The sequence below is a fragment of the Lytechinus pictus genome, chromosome 12 (assembly GCF_037042905.1).
Source record: "Lytechinus pictus isolate F3 Inbred chromosome 12, Lp3.0, whole genome shotgun sequence".
In the NCBI taxonomy this organism is placed as follows: domain Eukaryota; kingdom Metazoa; phylum Echinodermata; class Echinoidea; order Temnopleuroida; family Toxopneustidae; genus Lytechinus; species Lytechinus pictus.
The window spans coordinates 28,749,981-28,775,350 of NC_087256.1; the positions used below are offsets into that span (position 1 = coordinate 28,749,981).

The 25,370-nt window shown below is 37.5% G+C and overlaps 1 long non-coding RNA gene across 1 annotated transcript; it reads left to right on the plus strand.

The window, feature by feature from the left end:
* Positions 1–1,614: 1,614 nt before the first annotated feature.
* On the plus strand, positions 1,615–24,589 carry LOC129272375 (uncharacterized). Its single transcript, XR_008585724.2, has 3 exons — positions 1,615–2,612; positions 10,000–10,497; positions 19,817–24,589. It is a non-coding gene; the product is annotated as an uncharacterized LOC129272375 (long non-coding RNA).
* The last annotated feature ends 781 nt before the right edge of the window (positions 24,590–25,370 follow it).

Below are 25,370 nucleotides of genomic sequence, written 5' to 3' on the forward strand. Positions count from 1 at the left end.
AGGCAGCACCCCCAGGTATTCAGGAAGATGTGTAAAAATTTGAAAAAAATGTAACAAATTGCCTTTATTTAGTAATGAAACCTTGTTTGTTTGTTTTTGTGTTTGTTGTTGTTTGCTTTTTTTTGCATTTCAAATGTCCCGGGACCAATTTGACCTCGACTTTGTAGCAACCCTCCCCCCTTTTTTGCTGTTTAAATTCACATCAGCTCCCCCAGTAAAAAAAAATAGTTCCCAGTGCCCTGCCCAAAATAGAAGAAGATATCAAGGACGCCTGCTCGGAGCGGGGAAAGAGTGGACACCTGCACCATGTATAGTTTTGGAGGGGCAAAGCGAGTTTTTTTCCACCCCCTATGTGTCCCCTAAAAAAAAAAATATATATATATATTTGAAGAAAAAAAATAAACAATGAAGGCGCTTTTCTTGTCTCAGTTGGCAAATCATAATTGAAAATATAAGATTTTTTGCCCCTAACGGGACACTTATCATTATTATGTATATTTATTGTTTAGTATGATACATGAACATGTGACTTTTGATATTTTGAGTCAATTTAAGTGTAATACCTGGACGATCTGAAACGCTCGATTTCTCGTCTTGCTTATAATTTGTAAAATGAAGAGTTTTGGTAAGTAGTAGTTGTAGACCTTCGCAATGAATTAGGTTTGTTCAATTCCCGAGAAATTTGTTTTTACATGTCCAGGATTTTAAAATGTCACAAAAATAATTTTGTGTCCTTTTCACGACCCTCCAATAGTAAGATAAGTGCTCCGGTGCGCCGGGAAACTATATGAAAAAGAAATTAAAATCTAATTTTGTGTTCGGCTTTCTCATGTATTCAGAAAATAACATAAATTCCACCCAATTTTTAAGTTCCTTTGAAATTCTTTCTTTCTTTTCTTTTCTTTTCTCCCCCTTTTTTTTTTGGGGGGGGGAGGAGGAGGCATTGCCAAGGCCGTCCCACCCCTATCTGTACGCCAGTGAAGTTAATACCTTGGTCACATTTGTTCTACGGCGGCCGTACAGCGTGTTGAAAACAGCCGTTTTAACATTTGTTTGTACCAGCTACATATAGGTGGTTTGAGTAAAAATGAATAAAACGGCTGTATTCGACTCGCCGTACGGCCGCCGTAGAGCAAATGTGACCGTGGTATTAGTGTAGCCTGAAATACTGCATGCATGCTCCCGATCACAACTTCATGAATGAAATTCTTCTGCTGGATTCTCTCTGCTCTGATTGGTCTAACCTTTCTGACGTTCTTATTGATTAGATTCGGACAAGTACATTCATTGAGTAGGGGGTTATTTTGAGAATATCTTAGCTTTTTTCGAGATGCGTTTTTTCTGTAATCTGTATTACACATTTTCGAATAAACAAATTGATAGCAACAAATAATCATGTGATTAAATTTTATATCAATTCATATTCATTGGACTGATCACGGGGTACAAAAATGTTGATAAATCAGGTAAGAATTGGGATAGTCCTGCGATCGAAAGCAATACACGTACAGTACAAATTTTGTGCTATCGTGAATGCGTAATGGTGAAGGGAGGATGTTTTTTTTGTAGAACGCTTTGGGTATCCCGCAGTCTCGTCTATGGAAATGCAGACTTAATTTTATCAGGGGTGTCAAAGTTATAGCTAATTTTCAGCTTTGTTCTTTCTGTTTCAATTTCCATCTCATTTTATATTTTTGGGGGTAAATTTTCTCAGAGTTTAGAAGAGAATTTCAATTCTTTAATCTCTCTTTTAGTTGTGATCACTCTGATAATAATTGCCATTATATGCCTGATGACAATATGAACCTACGTGATATAGTTGAAACAACATTTAAACAATAAAACAGTGTTTCATTTTGATAGCTGTCTTTTTTATGTTGCTTATAATTTGCTTATTTTGACGTGGAAGGGCTAACAAGATTGCCAATATAGGTATAAGAGGGTTTGCAATCATGGGGGGGGGGGGCAGGGGCTTAAAATTGATCCAAATAGTTTTCCAGAACCGTATAATTTTCTCATAGGGCAAATGACCCGGAAGAGGGGGTGTGGCTTTCTTTGATTGAAAATTAAATATGATTCGATAATTTTTTTGATTGCTTTATGATATGAGTTTAGTCAGGTCCCCGGGTCAGTCATGAAAGTCAACAAAAGCGAGACATCTAATTTCAAACTTGGCTTATACATATCGAGGGAAAAACAGCGCCCCTGGCAAGTGCCTCCCTCCCTTTTTGTCTTGAATCTTGGTTTTCTCCAGGCCGGGCTCCAGGCATTTGCCCCCGCATTTGCCATTTAATTTTGAAAAAAAAAATCGATATTTCTTGTATTGTTACATTGCATGAAAAAAGACTAGGAATTAGTGGACGATACCTTATCCTTCCTATGAAAAGTAAATTTGTAGCTGCGCTACACGGACCATCACGGACGGACAAGATTCGGCTGGCAAGCTCGCTAGTCAGCTGCTGATCCACATCCTCGATCCTCCGATCGATCGAGAGACCTTGCGAGCTAGCTGAATTCGACTTTGTGTGTACTTCGCCAGCCTGGGTGACGAACACTGGAACGGTTGCTCTGGAAAATGAAACCGTGAGGAACAATTTGCGTTCCGAGCGTTGGTAAGTGTATTTTTCGAGTCATTTGAAGATGTGAGGAGAGGTATATTATTCAGTTACCAGGTGAACTAATTTTTATGTAGTGTTTTGTTGTAGGTTTAGAGATATTTGGCAACGAAAGATGTAGTTAAACGAGGTTAAACGCCAGCCAGCCGGGTTGCCTTCCGCGCACATTGACTTGGCTTGCGTTGAGATATTTGTCTTGCGATGTCGATAATCTTGATCGGCCGTCTGATTCGTAGACGTTAAACTTACATGATGTAGTTCTGTGTTACTGTAGGTTTTGAACGACAAATTTTGTGTCTCACATTAAGTTAGGGCTTACATTAACCTTTAAAACAATTAGAAATTTTCAAAGATATAGAATGGTACTGACTACTGTACCATACTTGAACATGATTATATTTTTGGCAGGCCTGATTTTTTTTAGAATGAGAAGTGAGCAGAGACAGTCGGGCCGGGACACATTTTGTGAGTGTGCATGGAAGCTATGAATTTGTGACTGAGAAGTGAGTGATTTTTTTTTTGTCTTTGGATACTGAAACTGGACAGAATCTACATGAATCTACAATATGTTACATTATGTATTCGTACGATTTTGCTGTTTTCGCCCAGCCCTCATTTCTTTGTTTTGAAAGCACCCCGCCTAGCCAGGACTGCAGAGGCTTAGTAAAAATAATTTACTAATGTATGCTTACTCTCAACGAAGCCAGGTATTCCTTCCCATTCATCTGCATGCACGGCCCCAAAACCTGAAACTTTCGCCCCCGAGATTTCTACTCTCCTAAAAGATCTAGCCCTAAATCTTGTACATGGGATACAACTTCATTTCCGACATTTCTACGCTATCGATTTTATTTTTAAACAATAATGCATCAACAAAATGAGAAAACTCTGAAAAGACGGAAGAGACTTCTTTTCTTTTCTTTCTTTGTTTTTCTCAATAAGATAAAAATGCTATGCCTTGGAACAGAAATTTGAGTGTAAAAATGGGGGTCCCCTCCGTGGCACATACCCACCACCAAGTTGCCCACCACGCATTATATGCTGAGTGCCCCCCCCCCCCCGAGTGATGTTCGTGTAGGCTCCACTCACTCCACTTCACTACCGCCACACTACGCTACATCTACCTGAACATCAAGGTACAAAACTCGCTCTGATACTCCGAGTGACAAAGGTGTGATTTAATGTGTATAAAACGTTAAACTCATGAAACAACACGACCTTTAAAAACAATAGAAACTAATATTCTTACATTTGACAAAGTTTCACTTCTTTTCCACGCTTCTATCAGTCTCAAAATTGGTGATTTAGAGCCAGTTACAGTTTCCTCACACATATTAATTCACTGCCGATTCAAAAGCATCGCAAATCGCGCATGCGAGGAAATGACAGCTCAATTCATGAATATTCATGATAGGACTATGGATCGTTTCGCATAATTTGCATCAGATCTCGATAGTCCTACTCATGAATCTGATGCATTATACCGGTACCTTTATATACATTACACGTAGGTGTATAAAGGCTTCAAAATCCGATAAATTTCATATTTTGTAATAAATGGCAGGACGAAATAGTAATTTTAACTTGAGGGAATCCATCTTTGTTTATCAAATGTGACAGACAGCCTTTTGGGGCCGTGTCTAGGCTCCGTGATGAAAATACAATGAGAAAAAAGGGAATATATCATCACGGAGTCCTCTAGGCTGGGGAGAGGGGCATTTATGAGCATATAGGCCATGTTACACCGGTGTGTTGGCTCAGTTGGTAGAGCGTCCGTCTCACAACCGGGAGGTTGGGGGTTCAAACCCTGGCCGCGTCAGACCAAAAGACGTTAAAAGATGGGAGTTGCTGCTACCCTGTTTGGCGTTCAACGATTAAAGGGATAGAGCCTCGTCGATCTGGCGCTGCACAGCGGCTGCCGGGCCCACGATCAATTGGGCAAAGCAAATTTTTGGAGTATTTCATTTCATGTCTATTTCGAACAATAAATTATGGATTGATCATTATCATCATTTTATTTATCATTAAATAATGTGCGGGAAAGTACTGCTTCGAGCCTCCCCCCCCCCCCCCAAGACTCGGGGCGCCACACCATACAATAGTTTGACCCTCTGTAAAGTATAACGATAGTGATGGTGAAAAAAAAGAAGTGAAAAAACAGTTTACATTTACCATCATTAGAGTCAAAATCAGTGCAAAATGCATTTACAAAACCACAAAAGGGGGGGGGGTTTCGAAAGCTTCTGACTGCATTTACAATTGTATTGTCCTCACATTGGAATTCTTGAATAGATTGATCACACTGCCTTCATAGTCCAATGAAATGTGCCTATTTTAGCCATTCATATTATTGCAACACAGTCTACAGGCACTGCAAGAGCGTATGAAACATACATTGGGTAACATGTGATTCAGAGATGGGGTTTCCCCATAACAATTACATACATGTACATTCATGAGTGTTCTTAGTACACGAAAAAAGCTGAAATACCCGAGTTTCCTCAATCCTCCAATTTAATGTTGCTGTGTTGTTTGCTAGTCCTTCAGTGTCCGTAAATTTCCGTCCATAATCTTACATTTAATGTACATCCACCTACAAACAGAAAATGCACAGTTAGTGGCAATGCAGTGCACATGAGGTACATTTATTTACATTACGTACAATGTGCAACTATCATGATGCACTTGTGTTGTGTGCATTTGGATACCCAAAATATTTTAATCTCCACTAGCGTCACAAATTAAAAGCTGTGTTTATTATTTGGTCTACAAGATGAGCCTGCAGTAAATTAGTAGTGGAAAAATTCAGAAATACATTTAAAATTCATTCTTTTCAATCTTCAGATGCCAAAATAATTGTTACAAGTTGGTCATGTTTTGTGGTTTCAGTGTACCCCCCCCCATCTGTGATGTTAATCTTTCCTCACAATACATACATGCACATGTACAGCATGTTTCTTCTACATGACCATTAATAGTGGATATATACAGTAGAATTATACATATACTGGTAAGTTGATTACAGGATCCTGTTAACCTTTCTATGCAGTACCGTATGCCTTTTTGTTCACTGCACGTTTGTATGGAAAGTCACTACATGTGCAATGTACATGTACATTGTATGTTGAATACCGAGAGTTGTTTCTCTCTGCCTGTCTGCGAGTGACACTTTATAATATAGATACATGTTTAGCATTAAATTTGGTACTACATGTACATATCCTATATAGTATACAAATTGAATCTTTCAGTGCAGGCACTGTCTTTGACGATGTCATTCATTGTCAAACAATTGATTGCTATACTGTTTTTACTTTCTCAACGGTGGAGCAATGCTACAATTAAAGATAAAGTATTTGACTAAAGAGTTTAGTCAAATACAGACATCTCATTGTGAAATTGAATCTGTAGCATTCTGAACAGCATTCATAAACTTGCATTTCACCCATTGAGAACATGCTGCCTTTAGTATATATGGAATGCAAATGAGGGCATCTGCATAATTGCGGGATTTTTTTTTGCACTCTGATTGCTGGAGGCGAAATGGTTTGTCACACACACATATATGCGGGTGTGACGATGGTGGATGTATACTTCTGTGTGAGTGATATGCACAGCCAACCTGCATGCCTGGCAGCTCGCCTCAGGCTGTGTGAGCTTGATAATGGCCAAACCTACAGCCTGACGTGCTGGGAGTGCACTGCCATGACCATTGCCAAAGTGCCCCAGTGTGCTATTGGGTGTCAGCTATTTGTATGCATGGGCCTATGGGATTGGGAATAGGGGAGAAAATCACGGAGAGTGAGAGGGCATTGGATGAGGAATAAGGGATAGAGAAGATGGTGGGTGAGAGAGAGAGCGATAGAGAGAGAAGGGGGGGTTAAGATTGTGAAATGGAGTGCATATATCTGGGGGTGTATTCAATGTTGGTTTCCAAATTTAAACGTGATTGAAAACGTGATTACAAAACATGGATATAATGAGGAACCAATGGTGTGTTCAATGTCCTCTTTTCCCGGTCGTAGAAGTAAACGTCTTTCAAATCATGATTCGGAGGAAAATTTTAACATCGAAAAAGATGTGTTTGTAAATGTGATCAGTTCTAATTTTACTACCTTGAGCATCGCGAATGCAACATTGAACACAATTGAGTTTCGAAACGTCTTTAAATTTGCTCTCGCAGTGGAAGCCTACACAAAACAGGTGCCAGAACTGGTATGGTTCATACTTCACACTAAAGCTGTGCTAACGAAAGCGGGAGATTTAAAGACGATAAATGGTTTTGTATTTTTGACACTGAACAGTGCCCCGCTGATCGTGTTTGTGTTCGGTGTTTTCCTAATCGAGTTTTCAATCATGATTCATGTTGCTGTTTAAATTTGAAAATCGACATTGAACACACCCTGGGAGAACAAGAATATCTTGTGTCTCATGAAACTGCAAAGGATTTTAGTGTGAACAGGATAAGGAAATGGGGGGGGGGGAGAAAAAGAGATGGTGAGAGAGATAAACGGAGAGAGGGAGTGAGTATTCATTTTGCTTTGGGGATTGAAACTGAGCCCACATAGTGGGTTGCTGTATTTTTAATTTCAACTCCTTTTGCTTGAACTGTGTTTCGACAGTATTGCTATTAATATTTGCAAAGTAAAAAAAATATATAGGAACATGGCTGAGGTTGCGTATATTTAATTTGGAAAATTGTCTTTGGGTGACTATTCAGTTTCAGAGGTAAAATCAATAAACCCTCAACACAATAGCCATGAGCCTTAGAGCATATCATCACTTGAAAATGAAAGAAGAGCAGATGTGTGAATCGACTGTCAGTCCTAGTGTTTCAACAACAGTAGTCAAATAGTGGAATTCATTAGTGTAAAGACAGACCATATTTTAAGGGACACATCGACGGAGGAAAAGAAAAGGATAGAAAGAAGGAGGAATAAAAATGAAACAAGATAGGAAAAAATAGTAACTGAGTTGGCGGTAATAGTTGAACTTGACTAGTTGCCATTAATACCCAACAAACAACAACAACAACCATGTAGTTTAATACCCAAACTTAATACCATTGTTATTACATGCATACACCATGTCTATATGGCATGCAAATGATGCAATTATTATTTTCTTTATCATATTTATCATTATCATCATAAACATCTTCATCGTTATCACCTTCATCATCATTATCCTCATCCTCATTCTCGTCATCACAATCATTATTACCACATCACTATCATCGTCATTACTGCCACCCCACCACCACAATTTAATATCATTATCATAATTTTTGTAATGAAAATATATCAATAATTTTTTTTTAATTCAATGGTAGAGTAATAGCCATTTGGGACATCAATATGCAGCCTGTATCTGTTGTTTCCTTTCTAGTTTCCATGTGAATCCTAATAGGATTGTAGCACCATGTTCCCTCATGTGAATTTTGTTTGAGTAGTAAATGGTAGTTTTAGTTCATATACATGTAGCACCATAGTCAGTTGAGTATAGCAATGTGGAACAAAGGCTTCAACAGTTGACACAACCAATACATGCAGGCCTATGCATTCAGTTACATGCTGGGGAGAACTGAGAAACTTTTTGTTGTTGTTCCTCTTGGAGTTTGGTCAGTTTGTTCCAGCAGTTTAATATTATAGCTATTCCTTTGTGTTCATGCTTGAATGGGAGAAGTAAAAAAAAAAAATCTTGGCATTAGCGAGGCATGTTGAAACCAATTCCAAAGTGGGTCACTTTTTGTAATGAATACAGTATGAGCGCATGCTGGAAGGAAATGGGATGGAGGGAGGATAAAGAGTGCAGCTCAGCAAAAATGAGCGATAAAAATTAAGGAATTAGTGTGGAAGAATTAAACAATACATTGCTCATAATGTAGTTGAGGTAGATGTGGTAAGCCCTGAAATCATATTGATGTTTTCAAGTGTATTGTACAGCAGAAATTATAAGTTGCTTGAAAGGTTAACTGCAATTTGATTTGAATGTACACAGATTCACACTCAGGAATAACAATAATGTGTAACACCTTGAAGACACCTTAATGTGTACAGAATCAGAATTTGCTTGGGACTACTAGTATACAATTTGTTTGTACAAACAGAAAATGATCTTTTATTTGTACTTTGTAATTAGAAATATCAAACAAAACAGAAAAGTAGGCCTACATGTAAAACAACGTCTATGTATATGCCAACATGCATGTATATGTATATTGTGCAATAGGCTACATGTGTATCAAGATTTAATATTTTTGTACAAAACTCGGAGATTCCCTTAAAGAAATGAAATTAGTATTTGCTAATAAATAGAACCACCTGCTAACTCTAAAGATGAAGGCATACAATTATAAGTGCTTATGTGTCGCAAGCTGTATTTAGGTAACTCTTTATATAGACTGACTTGTTCATTCTATATACAGCGTGAACCATGTGATTATTATGGGATAGAGCTTTAAAGGAGAAGTCCGTTCAGGTTTCAGTTAGAATTTTGGTTTAGCACAAACAAACTAATTAGAAAGCTTGTGCAAAATTATATTGAAATAAATTATAGGGAACTCAGATTTTTTTTTAAATCATTCAGTCATGAAGTGACAAATTTGCATCTTGCTTTATATAAACAAATACTAAAATCAAGCACAAATTGTCATTTATAGATATTAAATAAATTTTCAATCATGCACTGAAATTATTTTATTGGAAATACATGTAGGTTTCTGTTTGTGATAGCCTGTCATTAGTAACGAACAAGAAAAAAATATGCATTTATAAAAAGAAAATAGAGAGGGGAGCTTGCGAGATACTTTTATTGTAGTGTTGACAATCAGAGTATCACAAAAATAATTTCCTTTTACTGATATTTGTCTAGTTCTTAGAAATCTAAAGTGTCGCAAATGATAATTTCATATTTATAGTAGTTCTACTCAAGCAAATGAAAGAGATTTCTGAAAGCAGAATCATGTAGTTGATATGATACTGTACATGTAGATGCAAATTAAACACCTCTTGAATTCATTCGAGAAAACCATCTGGACCTACACTTTACATAGAATTTGAATATGCACGTGCATGGTACCACACAGCTCACAGTTGGCTACTTGGCTTTAGTTTAACCTATTGATTTTATTGACTTCAAGAATGACAACACTCACATATTACTCTTCACTTTTAAAGAATTAAACCCTCTCTTTAATCTTAAACTGGGAGCTTAGACCTGGATATAGGCCAGAGCTCAATTTGCTCTTCGCAAGGTGATTTGCCATGGGCTTTGATAGACCTGGATTGGCCTATATTGTTGGATACTATGTTTTTCAAAATAAATATCTCTATTTTTACCTCAATGACTAATCATCCTGTTCTCTCACTTTCTCTCTATACAGATACTGTGATCCCAGGTCATCATTATTCCTTTCAGCCTAGCCTTCTGGCCGCTGATAGGGTCGATCATGCAGAGCCAAAAAATCCAGCATAAATAAATTGCCCCCTTGCCTTTTTTCACATTCCCTTCTCTCGACCTCTTTCAAAAGGCCAGGCTCCAATCACCATTCATAAAAGAAATACTTGGCCAAGAAGTAAACCCAGAAAGGTATTAAGCAAATTGATACCATTGGGCCGGTGAATTTATATATTTGGCTATCATCGGAAACCCCCCACCCTTTTTCGTTTTGAGTATGGTCATAGCTCCAATGCGTATTACAGCAGAGGATGTGTGATTAAATGCAGCATAGATCTCTGCATGTCGCTAAGCTACACCTCTCTATGCCCTTCTTCAGCCTGGCCAGTGCACGAGATAGACAGGAATTATGCTCAAACTCATCACAGAAAAGCTGCAGAATCAGTCTCTGGAAGATGTCAACTTTCCCGCTATATTGCCAAAGGTGGGTCCACTTTCTTCACCTTTATTTTTACATAATTTATTTTTTCCTTTTTGATTTTTTTCTATGAAATAGTAATGAAAATACATTGTAATTATGATTATGATATAAATATTCTTTAAAATGCATAAAAGAATATAGGCCCACGCATAATAAATTGAGGAAAAAACAACTATGATAAGGATTGACTGAAAATTAGATGTGGAGCGTTGTGGCCCAGTGGGTTCACATCCCAGCCATGGTGTAGTTTCCTTCAGCAAGAAATTTATCCACATTGTGCTGCACTCAACCCAGGTGAGGTAAATGGGTACCTTGCTGGAATTTATTCCTTGAAATGTCGAGCGCTGGAAAGGCTGCTTGAACTACACCCGGGGTAATAATATCCAAGTCCTTTGGAAGCGCATAGAGACGTTATTCATAATGTGTTATGCGCTATACATGAACTGACTATTATTATTATTATCATTAGATATAGGTCTACATTACAAAACTAGGCCTATAGATAAAGTAGTGTAATGCAATTTACAAGTATATGTAGAAGCTATTAATGAGATCTAATTTCTCTTTTAGCTTTAACATTTATTTCTTGTAAACCTCCCCTTTAATGTGATAAATATTCAAAAACCTTGTTGACACACACACTGTAGCAATCTATCTGAATTATTTTAGCTCCTATACCGGGAATGGATATAATAGCTGGAATTGATAATAAAACAAAAACTGTGAGATGTGTATATTGGCAAAGGAATATGAATTTTCAGTTGCGCTGTGTGCCGAATGAGAGGAAACAGCCTTGTATGTGTGCCCTTTTCCTGTATAAGCACAGAGCTCTCTATTTGCAGGCAGTGCAAGGCAATTGTTAGAAATGGAGCTGATCTTGAAAAGACAGCTGTGAAATAAGAAATGGGACACAAGGAGGATTTTAAGAGGTATTCTCTACTGTGCTGACAAAGAGCAACATGGTGCTTTTACACCCAATCAATCACAGAAAATACCAGGTATTTTCTGTTTTGGATTTCTAATTCTACTGCAATCAGAAAATACCAGGTTCATTTGCGAATGCAAAGCAGGGCCTACTTGAAAAAAAACCTGCAGGTTTTATTTACAATACATTTCAAAATTAAAACTGTTGCTGAGTTCTGAGGCTAACAAGAAACGGTCCCCAGGTAAATCGAGACCAGAATAAGTTCTAGTAATAATTGTGATTGAGTTGGTATGAAAGCCCCTATTGTGGCCTATGAAAGCATTACCTTGGAAAGTGTTGCCTGGGCTTCAAGTGCTTCCTTTTCTGTCTACCAAATTGTTTGGTTCTTACATGAGAGTCTCTTTCATTCTAACAATCTTATTCTCAAAGGGTGTCACCCTGTTTGTACACCTTGACATTATGATGGACGAGTTGTAAAAACTGACTCAACAATTTATGTTTGTGTTTTTAAGATATTTTTCATTGAATTTGGCCCTACGTGTACTTACAATGTACATGTATATTATGTTTGTGGATGATTGTACCCATTCACCTCACCTGGGTTGAGTGCAGCACAATGTGGATAAATGTCTTGCTGAAGATCTATTGATTGGTCTAAGTTATCAATTGGCTGATTATGCGTTGAACAGGAATTCAGGATTTGTCTGCAGCTTTTAAAGCTGAAGGCCGAAATAGACCGATTCAATTTTGGTATCGTTTTTTATGGTAATTTAATAAATTGGGGGGGGGGGGCTTCACGTATATGCCTAACAAAATATTGTTTTTCACCAACATAGCGATACATACTCATTGCATAATCCTTGAAAAAAAAGTGAAGATGACTTTGTTCTTCTGTACAAGCCTCCAGTTACTTGATTTAGGTAATGTTAAATTTAGAGTACCCTGAATTCAAATTAATTTAGGGCCTACTGAGAAATCTCAGTATGTGATTGTTCATTTCATACATGTATCTAGATGGATAGGCCTACTTTTATGTAGCAAAAAAAAGACGTATGTGGCAAAGCACACAGTATATAGTGTAAACTGAGTGTTCATGACAGTTTTGATAGACTTGTTTTTTCTTTACCTACATGTAGCAATCTAGCACCTGTATTTGGATTATTTTTATAGTTTGAGGTGATTATAGGCCTACACATTACCGTAAAAGGGAGTGGCTCATATAATGAGTGCTCTTGGAGAAGCAAAGAAAGCAATGAGCCGGAATCATTGTGCTCAATCTTATTTTGCCACAGACCATGGTTTGATGGTGATTAGGATAATGAATGGAAGAAAAAAAAAAGGGAGATGAATGAGAAAATGAAATGTAAGAAAAAAGGATAAGAGGAATGATGAGGAAGAAAAGGCAAGATATATTAAAAACTAGATAAAGGATAAAGTATGAAAGATTGAAAGGAACAAAAAAAGAAAGGGAGAAAGAAAGCTATAGAAAAGCAAAAGGAAAGAAGACAAAAGACAGTGTACATAGGCTCTGCTCTACATAGTTTCAGGTGCATGGTTTCAGGAAGAACATGTTTTTGGGAAATCGACTATAGATACATGTACATGTAGACCAATCTATTGCTTTGTTTTCCAATAACATAGAGTCGGTTTGGAGTTGGTTTCGTTGGTGCACATGTTGTAGGCCTTCATAAACATTGTACTGTACAGATATGTGTGTGTATGTTGGTCTACATTAGGACTATGCCCATAAATGTACAGGTACATGTAGGCATAATACCAGATCAGAAGGAAACAAAATATTACTTTTGACACTTTGAGGCCTTTTGATTTAGGCCTCTTGTTTTTAAAAGAAATTCCAATGTACACCTGTCTGATTAAAAAGAACCACACCTCTGTAGTATTGAGGTTCTTTAGGCGGTGCTGCACCAGCCCGAGTTTGCTCAACTTCGAGATTTTAGCCCGATCTGCCCTCTTCGCGATGAATCTCGAGCGAGGCATCGATGCATTATGGTCTGACGCAGTGAATGAATAATCCTGAGTGCGTCTGCACCTGCGAATTAGCGGGATAATTCGTAAAATAGTGCGCTATTTTGCAAATCATCCCAGGTTGACTTAGGATTGCAATCTCGAGATTAATCCTACGAACTAACGCGATAATTGCATCTCCATTAAAAATAATCTCGAGAATGTTCAGATCAGGATAATTGGCCGGATCAGAAATAGCGCGCTAATTTGAAAACTCGGGCTGGTGCAGACGGCCCTATTGCTGCTGTATCAGTAACCTTTCATAAATACAGAGTACCGGGTATTTTCAAAACAAGTTGTACATGTACTGCATGTATCCTGTTTTGTCATTGTTTTTATGTCTGTTTACATTCAGATATGGCATGTAGACTAGAGAGATAGTCATCATAAACAAGATTATTTTTACCTGTCACCTTTGTAATTGTTTGCTTTTCTTTTTTGATAGAGAACATTAAAAAAAACTTGGAGTTGAACAATGAAATGTGCGGAATTGTTTACACAGTGGCTATAAGAATTCCTTGTGTTTACATGTATTTGTTCTTTAAAAATATATAGTGATCACACACCTCGCTCTTGCATTTTTCATTTCATTTTCTTTTAGAGTTTAATGTATTTTTTATGCATGAAGTTGATAAACATGTAGCCAGATGTATCTACTGTACATTGTAAGTGCAGTTCCTATTATAGTGCTACATGTAGGTATAAACTTGTAACAAAGTGTGTTTTGTTTTGAAGTATTTACATCAGTATAGTGTACATGTAAAACGCAAATTTAAATGCAATTCAAAAACATTTTTTATTGTGCGAAGCCAACCCTGTCTTTAGTGCCTAAAATTAAAGCTTAAGGATTTTTACAAATATTTAATTTCATTATTATTCTGATAAATAATAAACACAACTGCTATACAGGGGGGGGGGGTGCATGAGTACAGTTTCGTGGCATGCAGTAATGGAGGGGGAGGGGTGCTACTGTAGCAGGCCTAGGAAAAGCAGTCTATTGAGGTCCCTGGATTCGTATGAAGAGAATATCATTTCATGCTGGTTTATTTGATGCGAGGTGCCATCATGCCCAGCAACTATGGCATTCTTTCAAACGTATTAATCTAAATTGGCAAACTGAAGTGAAATAGGGCATTTCTCTAGCCCCATTCAGACCCGAGAATATAAAGCTCTGATATGTGCAATAAAGAAACGAAGGTCTCTTCACAAAACTTAATATTTTTGAAGGGTCAGTTAAAATGTGCACCTACATGTAGGCTACAGCTCAAACAGCATTTTAGTCAGTTTTCAGTAATCAGGGGTGTGAGAGTTCAGATTTTTATCTGATCTCAGATTTTTTTGTTTTGATTTTCAGCTTAATTTCAGCTTATTTTTGGCCTTCCTCTGTACAAAAAGTATGGGAGCTCTTTCTATTTCAGACTTTTTCAACACTCATCAGCTTTTTTCAGATCTTTTTATTTGTGACCACTCACACCCTTGAGTAATATGCCCTTCTGTTAAATCATGATCAACCAAAGGATTTTTATTAGGATTGTGATAAATTTTTATGCTGCACCCAACCCAGGTGAGGTTAATGAGTCACTGGCATGAATTAATTCCTTGAAATATTTGTGCGCTGTATTCAAAGAGGGTGGTCATGCTGAAGACAGGGTATCAGAAGTCCCCTTGGAAGCTCGGAGACGTAACAGACGATAGATGATAACTTGATATAGGCTAGATAAAGATTTGAATACAATTACAATTATCTTCATTAAATTACGAATGATGATAACTGTAATGTTGGCAATATTATGTCTACCAAATAATTTGAAAATTCTCTAATTTGGACAATTAGACTTCATGGATATTTGTGTGACTATAGGCCCTACATACATGTACATGTACAGCATTACCCAGCCCTACATTTTTTCTGATGGATTTTGCCTGTGTAAATGAGTAATGCGCATAAACGAGGGTATTCTCTCCATCCCCTTCTTGAAAGGATACCCAGGTAGGTGTGTGAGTAATTCAATTTCCTGATGTTACTATTCAAATTATTTCTCATCCAGATGGAGTGTGATAAATCATAGTACCAGGGCAGCCCCAAGAATTCTTTTGTCCGCGCATCAATATGATGAGCCTCTCCTGCTTGAAAACCCAATATATTAAAACTTTCGAGTAGCCTCCTGAGCTAATACTGGCATTGTTTACATTTGTGTGTACATGTAATGTACATTTAAAGGCATACATGACATTGTACATGGGACTGAATCTACATGTACTACATGGATTCTACATGCATGTACGTGTACTTAAAAATGATACTGAAGAGTTTTTGGTACATCATCATTAGGATCATCGTACATGTGTATGTTAAGATCTGTGGCATGATTAGAAGTGTTAAAAATATTGGTCTGTTGAGTGGCTGTAGTCACATGCATGCAATTGCAATGCCCAAATGTACATTATGTGTGTCTCTGTGGGTGTGTGTATTTGGACAGGGATCTACATCAATACCATTGCCTGGGAGGGAGCTGTAATCATTATTGATTGTAATTCAAGGGGAGAAAGGGGTTTTATACAGTACCTCTCCTACCAGTATCTTAATCTCAACCATTGTTATAGCAACACGGGGCAACGCTTTATTCTTGATGATAACAGTTGACTTCATTTACGTAGGTCTAGGTAATAAATTGAGTTCTTTCGTTGTTAGCGTGCATGTAGATTACACAGTATGAAGGAAAAATAAGATATTTTAGGCCTACGTTCAATTAAGTCTATCTGATGATAATGTATTAAAGGGCACTCCCCCCTGCTGAAAATTTCAAAGGCCGATTGAGAACAATTTTTCATTCTTCGCTCACCCCCCCCCTTACAGTGTATTTCACTTTCCCTCTCATACCCCACGATCATATGCTAATGTTTGGCTTAAATTCCTTTGTAGTCTGAATCTGAAATTTTTTGTTAGTGTCCGATCTTCTTGATTGCTAAATTTCATAATTACTTTAAAGGAACCTGCAGACCTTATAAGCTCTGCTTTTTATGCAGGTTACTTCATATTTCATATTTATCTTGTGAAGTATGAAAATAAATTCAATTCAATTCAATATATTCTGGCTGTGGACTGATTGTCTCAATGACGCTGTCTGACCCCCCCCCCCCCCCCCATCATAATAAGGAAAAACTACCTGTACTGCATTACCCATGATGCATATTCAATGAGCCTATAGTCGGGCAAGTATTGCAATGTATTGAACTTTCAAGGGAAATGCAAAAGAGAGATTGAGAGAGAGATGGGGAGGGGGGGGGGGAGGGTTACCGAGAGAAAGGTAGGGGTAAGCAGGTAATACATGTATAGGCCCTAACCCATAGAGAGGAATACCCCTTTCAGAAAAACTATTCCTTTGAAAACCAAATTGATGAAATAGAACCGCAACAGTCAGAACCGGTAGGTCTATTCTGCTATATACATGTAGTTTAATAGCACTATAGGAGCACTTTCTCTCATCTTGGAACTAATGAACAGGATTCTCAAATTTAGTTCGGATTCGGCGGTCAAAGTTCACTTGTTTCGTGGCACTGGCCCTGCACTCTGAGCAATACTATCCTTTATGTATCTACATGTACATCACATTTTGGGCGTTTTATCAGCATCACTATTTCCTTGCTGCAATCGTAAAAGACAATGCAAACCATTTCAGAAATAATAAACAAACTTTTGATTGCTGAGTCTGCACTAGTTACATTTATTCTGATCCGGACTATTTGCGGGTGAAATGATGAAAGGGTTTTGTGAGTTACGCATTCCCTTTATTCATATCGGTGTGCCTCCGTTTTATTGACATTACAGGTGCAATGTACTGTGTAATCATGGGAGCTATCACATTGGCATGAAAATCAAGCCCTTTTCTTTCATGTAAATCAAATAAAAAGAGATATCCGCCCCTCGCTTTCCCACTGGCAGTAAGCCAAGCTCCCTGTTTGCTTCTACCTATTTTTGAATATTTGTTGTTATTCTAAAATACAAATCTGATATTGCAGCTCAGCTCACCTCTCTGGAGGGAAAAAATAAGAAGAAATACACAGTTGAGAAGCGTGATGCTCATTGCAAAATGTAAAAGAAGATGAAACTTTGAAAGGAAATAGAGCTTTGGTTTTTGAAATATTCTGAAGATATTTTTGACAATCAGTTTTATATCATAGAGTTATTTATTGACAGGTTGTTGCTCCCCGTGTGTGTGGGGGGGGGGGGGAGGGTAATCGTCATCTGTATTTGATTATAAAGATTTCCCATTGAGACTGCCAAATGCAACCCATAAAATAATTGTAATTTTGAAGAATAGTTTTAGGCCTGTATGTTAGATTGGATAACATGTATACACAGTTTGTGTCTGAACTCTGAACCAATAAAAAATCTACCAAAGAATCATAACTGGTATCTCCTTGATGTTAAAAAACAAATGTTCTCAAAACCGAATTGGCTTGAGCCCAGTGAGCCATGATTGTCTGTATTAAACCACTCTCGGTCAGGGAAAACATTACATGGGGTCTCGGGGCGATTCCTGCCCTTGAAATGCTCAAGAGAGCCCTGGAAAATCCCTAATACTGCAATGTTCAATTCCATTCAATTCATTTTATTCAATCATTTAAAACTCAATATATATACAAACCAAAATATATACAAATCATGCATGAATGTACAATATACATGTAGTTTAAATGATTAGGGTGCCCCTAAAAGCAAAAGCTTGATGAGTCATGAGTGGGAAACCCAATACATAATAATAATGTTAAAGCTTCTCCAATGCAGCAGATTTAGGCAGTATATGTAGGTTTTGAAGAGTAGCCCCCGAGAATAAAAGAAAAAAATCTTTTGCCTGCTCTGGGAAATAAATAGGCCATTCACTAGTACACCAATATATCTAAACCATAGCAATTGCTGCGTCTGAAGGTAGTCTGAAGATGTTCCATCACCACCGACCTTCTGTCCTACTTCACCCTACATGGCTAGGATTTGAACTCGAGACCCTCTGAAAGACGAGAGTCTGAACCACTGGACCTCAATGCTTCCATTACTTATTAGACCAAGTGAATATAAACTGAAGCAATTGCTGCATTTGAACATCATCTGAAGATGTTCCATCATCACCGACCCTCTGTCCTCCTTCAGCCTACATGGCTAGGATTTGAACTCGAGAACCTCTGAAAGGCGAGAGTGAGAACCACTGGACCTCAATGCTTCTATTACTTATTAGACCAAATGAATATAAACTGAAGCAATTGTTGCATATGAACATCATCTGAAGATGTTCCATCACCACCGACCTTTCTGTCATCTTTCATCCTACGTGGCTAGGATGAGAACCCCATGACTCTCTGATTGAAAGGCGAGAGTCTGAACCACTAGACCTCAATGCTTGCATTACTTATTAGACCAAGTGAATATAAACAGAAGCAATTGCTGCATTTGAACCCTGTCTGAAGATGTTCCATCACCACCAACCACATGTCTTCCTTCATCCTACATGGCTGGGATGAGAACCCAAGACTCTCTGATTAGAAGGTGAGAGTCGGAACCACTGGACCTCGATGCTAGACTAAGTGAATATAAACTGAAGCTATTGTTTCATTTGAACATCATGTGAAGATGTGCCATCACCACCAACCACATGTCTTCCTTCATCCTTCATGGCTGGGATGAGAACCCAAGGCCCTCTGATTAAAAGGCAAGAGCCAGAACCACTAGACCATCCACTAGTAGATCTACATAAACCGTAGCGACTGCTGTGTCTGAACGTAGTCTGAAGATGTCCCATCACCACCGAACCTCCTGTCTTCCCTCATCCTACAGGGATGAGGATAGTGTTTATTTTTTCTGGGTCACCGAAGCTGTTTGCAGATGAAATAAAAATTCATGCTGAGTTTCTGATGTATATATTCATTTGCATTCCATGGACTGCATGAATTCCTCGAGAATTTCAACCTTCAGCTATCAGAAATGGGAAAATATACATGTACTTAAATATTAATTCCATTGTAAGTTTTGATTTAAGAAGAGAATAAAATTACTTCAAACATGCTACTTTATTTTTTAAGTTTTTACACAATGTTCATCGATTTACACATTTGCATATGTGTAGGAGAATGCATGATTTTCTTGTACTGTAGGGTGAGTTATAGTAATAGATACTTTGTCATATTGTTTCTATGCAGAGTTGAATTTCCTTGCCACACTGTATTTTGATTAGAATTCTAATATTAAAATCAATAAATATGAAAATATTTGAATGAAAATACTTCATGTTTCTTTTTTCTCTCATTCTTTCCTTCCAACTTTGTCCCTATTTCATCACTCCTCTTCTTTCTGTCCCCATTTCTGTTTCATATGTTTAGATCCCTTTTCAGTACCAGACTAGGAGTAAGACCAGGGCATTACAACAGACACTACAAGATGCCTTAATACCAGGTGAGAATCTACACTGTACATTTCAAACTAGTCTGCAGACACAGACCTTTGGTTCTTGCGCCATTCACATAGTGCATCATACAGAGTCTGAAATAGTGAAACTAGATTCACTGTGTACTGAGGCTACATCTTATTTGACACAGAGTCTCCTTTCTAGACATGGTATAATTGTTAATGTGCCAAAAATGAGTCTGTGTTCGCAGACTAATTTCCAACTTCTAACAGGCAGGTTTGGAAATAGCTGGAGGCCACCAGACGCTATGGCCTCCGGTGCTGCAGTACCCTCTTTTGATTAAAAGTTGAAGCCACTAGAAATGTGGCCTTGTTTAATTTGCCAGGGGGCATATTCTCATAAATAACAAAGACTTAAAAATTCATTTCATTTTTAAAACGCCCCTTTAAAAGTGGCCTTCGTGCCCCTTCCATCAGTCATACCATGGTCCCCTCTGCCATTGGTTCCATGACATTTGCTCTGGCGACAATTGCTCCGGTGACAATTGCTCCGCTGTGAATTCTACACACTAATGGAATCGCCAACTTCAACCCTGGATTTAACGCAAACCCTAACCCTAGACCTAACATAAAACCCTAACGCTAACCCTTTATCTTCATAGACGAAATAAAGCCCGGAGCAATCGTCGCAGGAGCAAATTTCTTGTCACCCTGCCATCTGCCATATTTCAAAAAGTTGCCCCTCACCAAAGTGGCATTGTCCCCTTGAAAATCCTATTTCGAGGCCTGCGGAGCCTTACCGTGGTGCGTATATTGCTGTGTATTGCTTTGCATTGTTGCATACTTTGAATGATAATGATGATAATAATAGTATTGTTTTTACCCAGGGTAGCCACTTAAGTTTTATACAAACTGCTCTGCCAGTGGGTCCTACAAGACATCATTGTATGCATATACATGTATGTGTAGGGACTGCTGTGTGCAGCTGTTCTCAGTAATGCATCGCATATTTCTAGGGTAGCAGTCACACTGTTAGTTCAAACGCAAACAACATATAAACCAGGCTGTCAATATAGAGAGCAGCAACAGCAGCAATGGCTCTTGCAGCTGCGGTCAATGTGCGAGCAACATTGCAGCAATACTTTCTGTCATGCAAAGAATAACAAGAACAAACAAGAAGGAGTATTTGCATGATATTCTGCACCGCATTCACTGAAAAAATTTCACTTCTGAAAAATATGAAATAGAATCAAGATATCCTTTTCGATGTTTGGATCTGTGCTTATTCAAAATAATGGTAACATGGTGACTTTGTAAAAAAGAAAACAAAACCCTGACAGGGTAAGCCTTACACCGTATTTATGCTGAACTTTTCAAAACTGGAGGGAGTTTTGATAGGTTTGATAGAAACAAGAGTTGGGTCATTTTGTGCCGTTGTAGAGCAAACAAGGAAAGGCTCCATCCAGCTCGGTTGCCTGACACGATAACTATTTACCTAACCCCACCACTGTCCGAAAGTCCGCCCCAAATGAAGAGCGTTCTGGCCTGCAGAGGCAATTTATTTTGAAAGATTTTTTCCTGGTTGGCTTTTGTCGAGGGAAATGCGATTCTTGCAGGTGCACTATGTTTTTCCTCTAAACTAGGGCGCATCAGTAGCCCTTTAGCCGGACATGAGAGAGAGCTATATTTGTCATGCCCGACCCAAGGGGGAACTAGATATCTGGTTTGCAGCCTCTACTGTCATTCTTTCAGCTACATAACCACCATCATCCTCCATTCTAAAGTGTGATTTTTCATACAACCAGCTTTACACATGTAGCTCTGTGGCAGCAATTTCCATACGACTTACTATCATTTCATTTTATTTCAAAGCAGGTGGATGTATAGAAAAGGTAAAATGCCAAGCAAGTGCAAAAGATTTTTTTGGCAGATTTTACGTTATTTCCTGTCAAAGAGTTGGGGCTAGATTTCCTTTCAACTATAAACCCATCCTTTACCTACATCATTCATACTTCCCTGACGCCCACTTCCTTTGGATTTAGAGGTTAATTCCCAAGAATAACATTGGACAAAAATTGAGAGAGAAAGAAAAAAAACAGTTCTTATCTGACCCCATAATTGCCATTAGCTGTTAGACTTATTTTATAATTAAGATTGATGATGCATTAGACTTGATTATTATTTGATGTTTGAAATTTGAAAGAACTGTGCTAAAATATTTAACATACATTCTTCAGACCATGAATCAGTTTTTATATAAAGTGTAACAAGAAAAATGATTTATCTGCAAGACTTGATAGATTTGTGCGCGAGACATGTACGTACGTGTACATGTACATTGTGGATTTCTTTTGTCATAGTTTATTGCAGATATTTTTATAGGCAGCTTTCGACGAGAAATGTCAACGAGCCCTGCAAATTTTTTTTTTTCATTTAAAAGATCCGTATGACTTTTTGTTCAAGCTGTCATTCAAAGAATATATTTATTTGTAAAGAGATGCAGCAATATCTATTGGATAAATCAATATTCATGAAGGAATATGATATTTGAAACCAATTTAAAATTGATGGTGCTCCTGACTAATGGCGAACTTGTCTGGCAGTGACAGATAAAATGACAATATTTTCAGCCAATGGGGGATGAATAATGTTACACAGAAGCCTAAAAGTTGTATTTTTTCAATTCAGATTTCAGTATAACAGTTATGGTTATTTTAAAGTGTTCCATCAATTTTGCATATTATATTTTATACAGTATAAACAACACTAAGAATAATAAAGGATATATATGTATACTTGAAGAAAAAGAAGATGGGTTATTTCATCTATCATCAGTAATTTCCCAACTGAATATATTCGTAAGTTAAAAAAAAGGTATGCACAAAAGTGGCTACTCTTCTATAAAAAAAGGCTTTGAAATTTGATAATGATGTAATTTCCTGTTGAAGTGTTTTTAGGAATATAGATAATTGGATGCTTCGAGGTATGGTTTCATAAATTTATCAAATCCAATTAGAAAACAGCTCCTGTGAAGCCTGAAATGGCTCTGTTAAAACATTTATGGAATCGGTTTCTGCCATGGAACTGGTTTAATAGGAAAAAAAGGCATTCATGAAAGAAATGTTATTTCGAGCTGCTTGCTCCCCACCCTTCCTGCGCCGTTTTGAACAGAGACAGAATTTCTGGTTGGAAAATTACATTACAGATGCCAGAAAATTCAATGGCTGGCTGTGGCTGGAGGCGAGTCTTTGCTTTGCGATTCAATTTGCGGCGTGGTGCAGGGGGAACACGTGAGCAGATTCACTCATGGCGATGCCTCTATGTCAGGCTTGCCAGAGAATCATGCTCGCCTATCATGCAACAAAACCCTCCTGCCGTGAATATCATTATTAATGAAGGGATTATTTTTGTGAGTTTTTATGCCTGCCTTGATATTATACCAGTTTATGATGTTCATTTGATAGGAACTACATGTGCAGTCATATGGCACATCAATATTATTAATGTATTCATGGTTATCAATCCTTCTACATGTGGATTTCTATTATATAGCAACCATAAATTTGACTATCATAGTTAAAACAGTTAAATTCTACCATTTTAGTTAAAGACGTTAAATCCTAGCAAGTCAAATATCTCTGTCATAATTCTACTTCATTACCTGCATTTATCAATGAAGAGATGTTGTTATGCACTTATATTAAGAGGATGCTGATACACTTCGGTTTTATATGAGGCAAATTTTTCAAACCGTGATTGTGGTTAGCATCATTAAACTGTCCAATTTTCAAGAATGCTATGTTTGTCCGAGAGAAAACTGAAATGAAGAAGGGGGAAAAAAGACGAAAGAGCAATATCCTGTGATGACCGTTGAGGTTAATTTGAAATTTTATCACCTTTAGGGTTTGGCTATTGCTGTGCTTGCCTGGATGTTGTTGGGCTTGTGTTATTCAGGGAAAGATGCATGTTGAAATATCAAACTTGAGGAAATCTAAATGTCAAGGAAATTCAGAAAGAAAGGGCAAGGCAGAATTTCTTCTTTTCTTTTCTTTTCTTTCTGCCTGTCAGTAATGGAAATTTATTCACTTTGGTTTAAAGTAATGGATGGAACGGCATTCTGACTTTGATCAGTTGAACCTGGTTGGATGGGCATCACTGAATGCTCATTATCAAGCTCAAGGGAGGATTTTAAAAGAGATCAATGGGGAAAGTACTGTATAAGCAGTGAATAAAGTCAGGTGGGTATAAATGGAAATGAGGATTAAAGATGAAAGATGTATATAAATGAGGGGAGATTCATGTAAAAATAAATCTTTTTTTTAGGAAGAACATCCCCCATTCCTCACACCTGTACAAGCAGAGTAGGTGGCGTAGGTTTCCTTTCTAATTTTACTGTGATTCGTAGAAAATAGACCATGATACCTTACACTTCAATTTCAATTCCATCGACAATTTTAAAAGCAAGATTAATGACCACCAAAGTCCAATTTATTCATCACAACGATGTGTTTGCTAGGAAACAATACTATGCTGCCTTTTCCCCGCTAGCAACAACGATGCTCCGACTATTATAGACTATTGCATATTTGTAGTTTTGATCCATGCTGATCCCGTGAAATGAAGACCCATTACATACAAAGTCCATGGTCAGTATATCAGAAGTATTCGTCCTTGATTGCTATGAAGCACAAGGGGCAAGGACCAGAAGGTATGCTCATATGAGATGCATCTCACACCCACCCATCACCAAAAAAAAATAGAATAAATACTTGGCATCTTCTGATTGGGAGTGCTATCCTAATCAGAAACGACATGAAATGTGTCAATGTGAAAGTAGAGTATTTGTAATATCCTTGAACGTAAATACCCACAAATTGGTCTGTACTTTTTAAAATCCTGAGAGCTTTTTAAAGATAGCGAGGATATTTGCATCTGCAGTGTGAAAATAATAGTAAAGTGATTCTTCAGGCTGAAAATAATATGATTTGAACAGAGTATGAAAAATCAGACACACAAAACACTGAAATTTGATCAAAATCGGACAAGGAATAACAAAGTTATGGTATTTTAAAGATTTGCATTATTCCGGTGAAACAGTTCTAGGCATGTATTCATGAATATTCAATGAGCAAACTGATGTCATATCCCCACTTGTTCTTTTTTTAAATTTTATTATATGAAATTAGGTTTATTCATTTTTTTTCCCCCAAGAATTAAAAATATTGGATTGACAAAAGTCAGTGCATCAGATATTTATTGCTGCAGCTTATTTCATAAGAAGGAAGACATACATGTAGCATTCACACATGTATGAAAACATCAAACAATTATGATTTCATGTAATAATAAAGAAAAAGGAAAGTGGGGATGTGACATCATCAGCCCACCTAATGAATATTCATGACAATGTCCATACACATGTAACTGTTTCCACAATATATTGCTAAATTTTAAGATTCAATAACTTCGCTACTTGTTATCAGATTTTGATGATATTTTCAGCATTTTGCTCTGTGAAATTTACTCTGT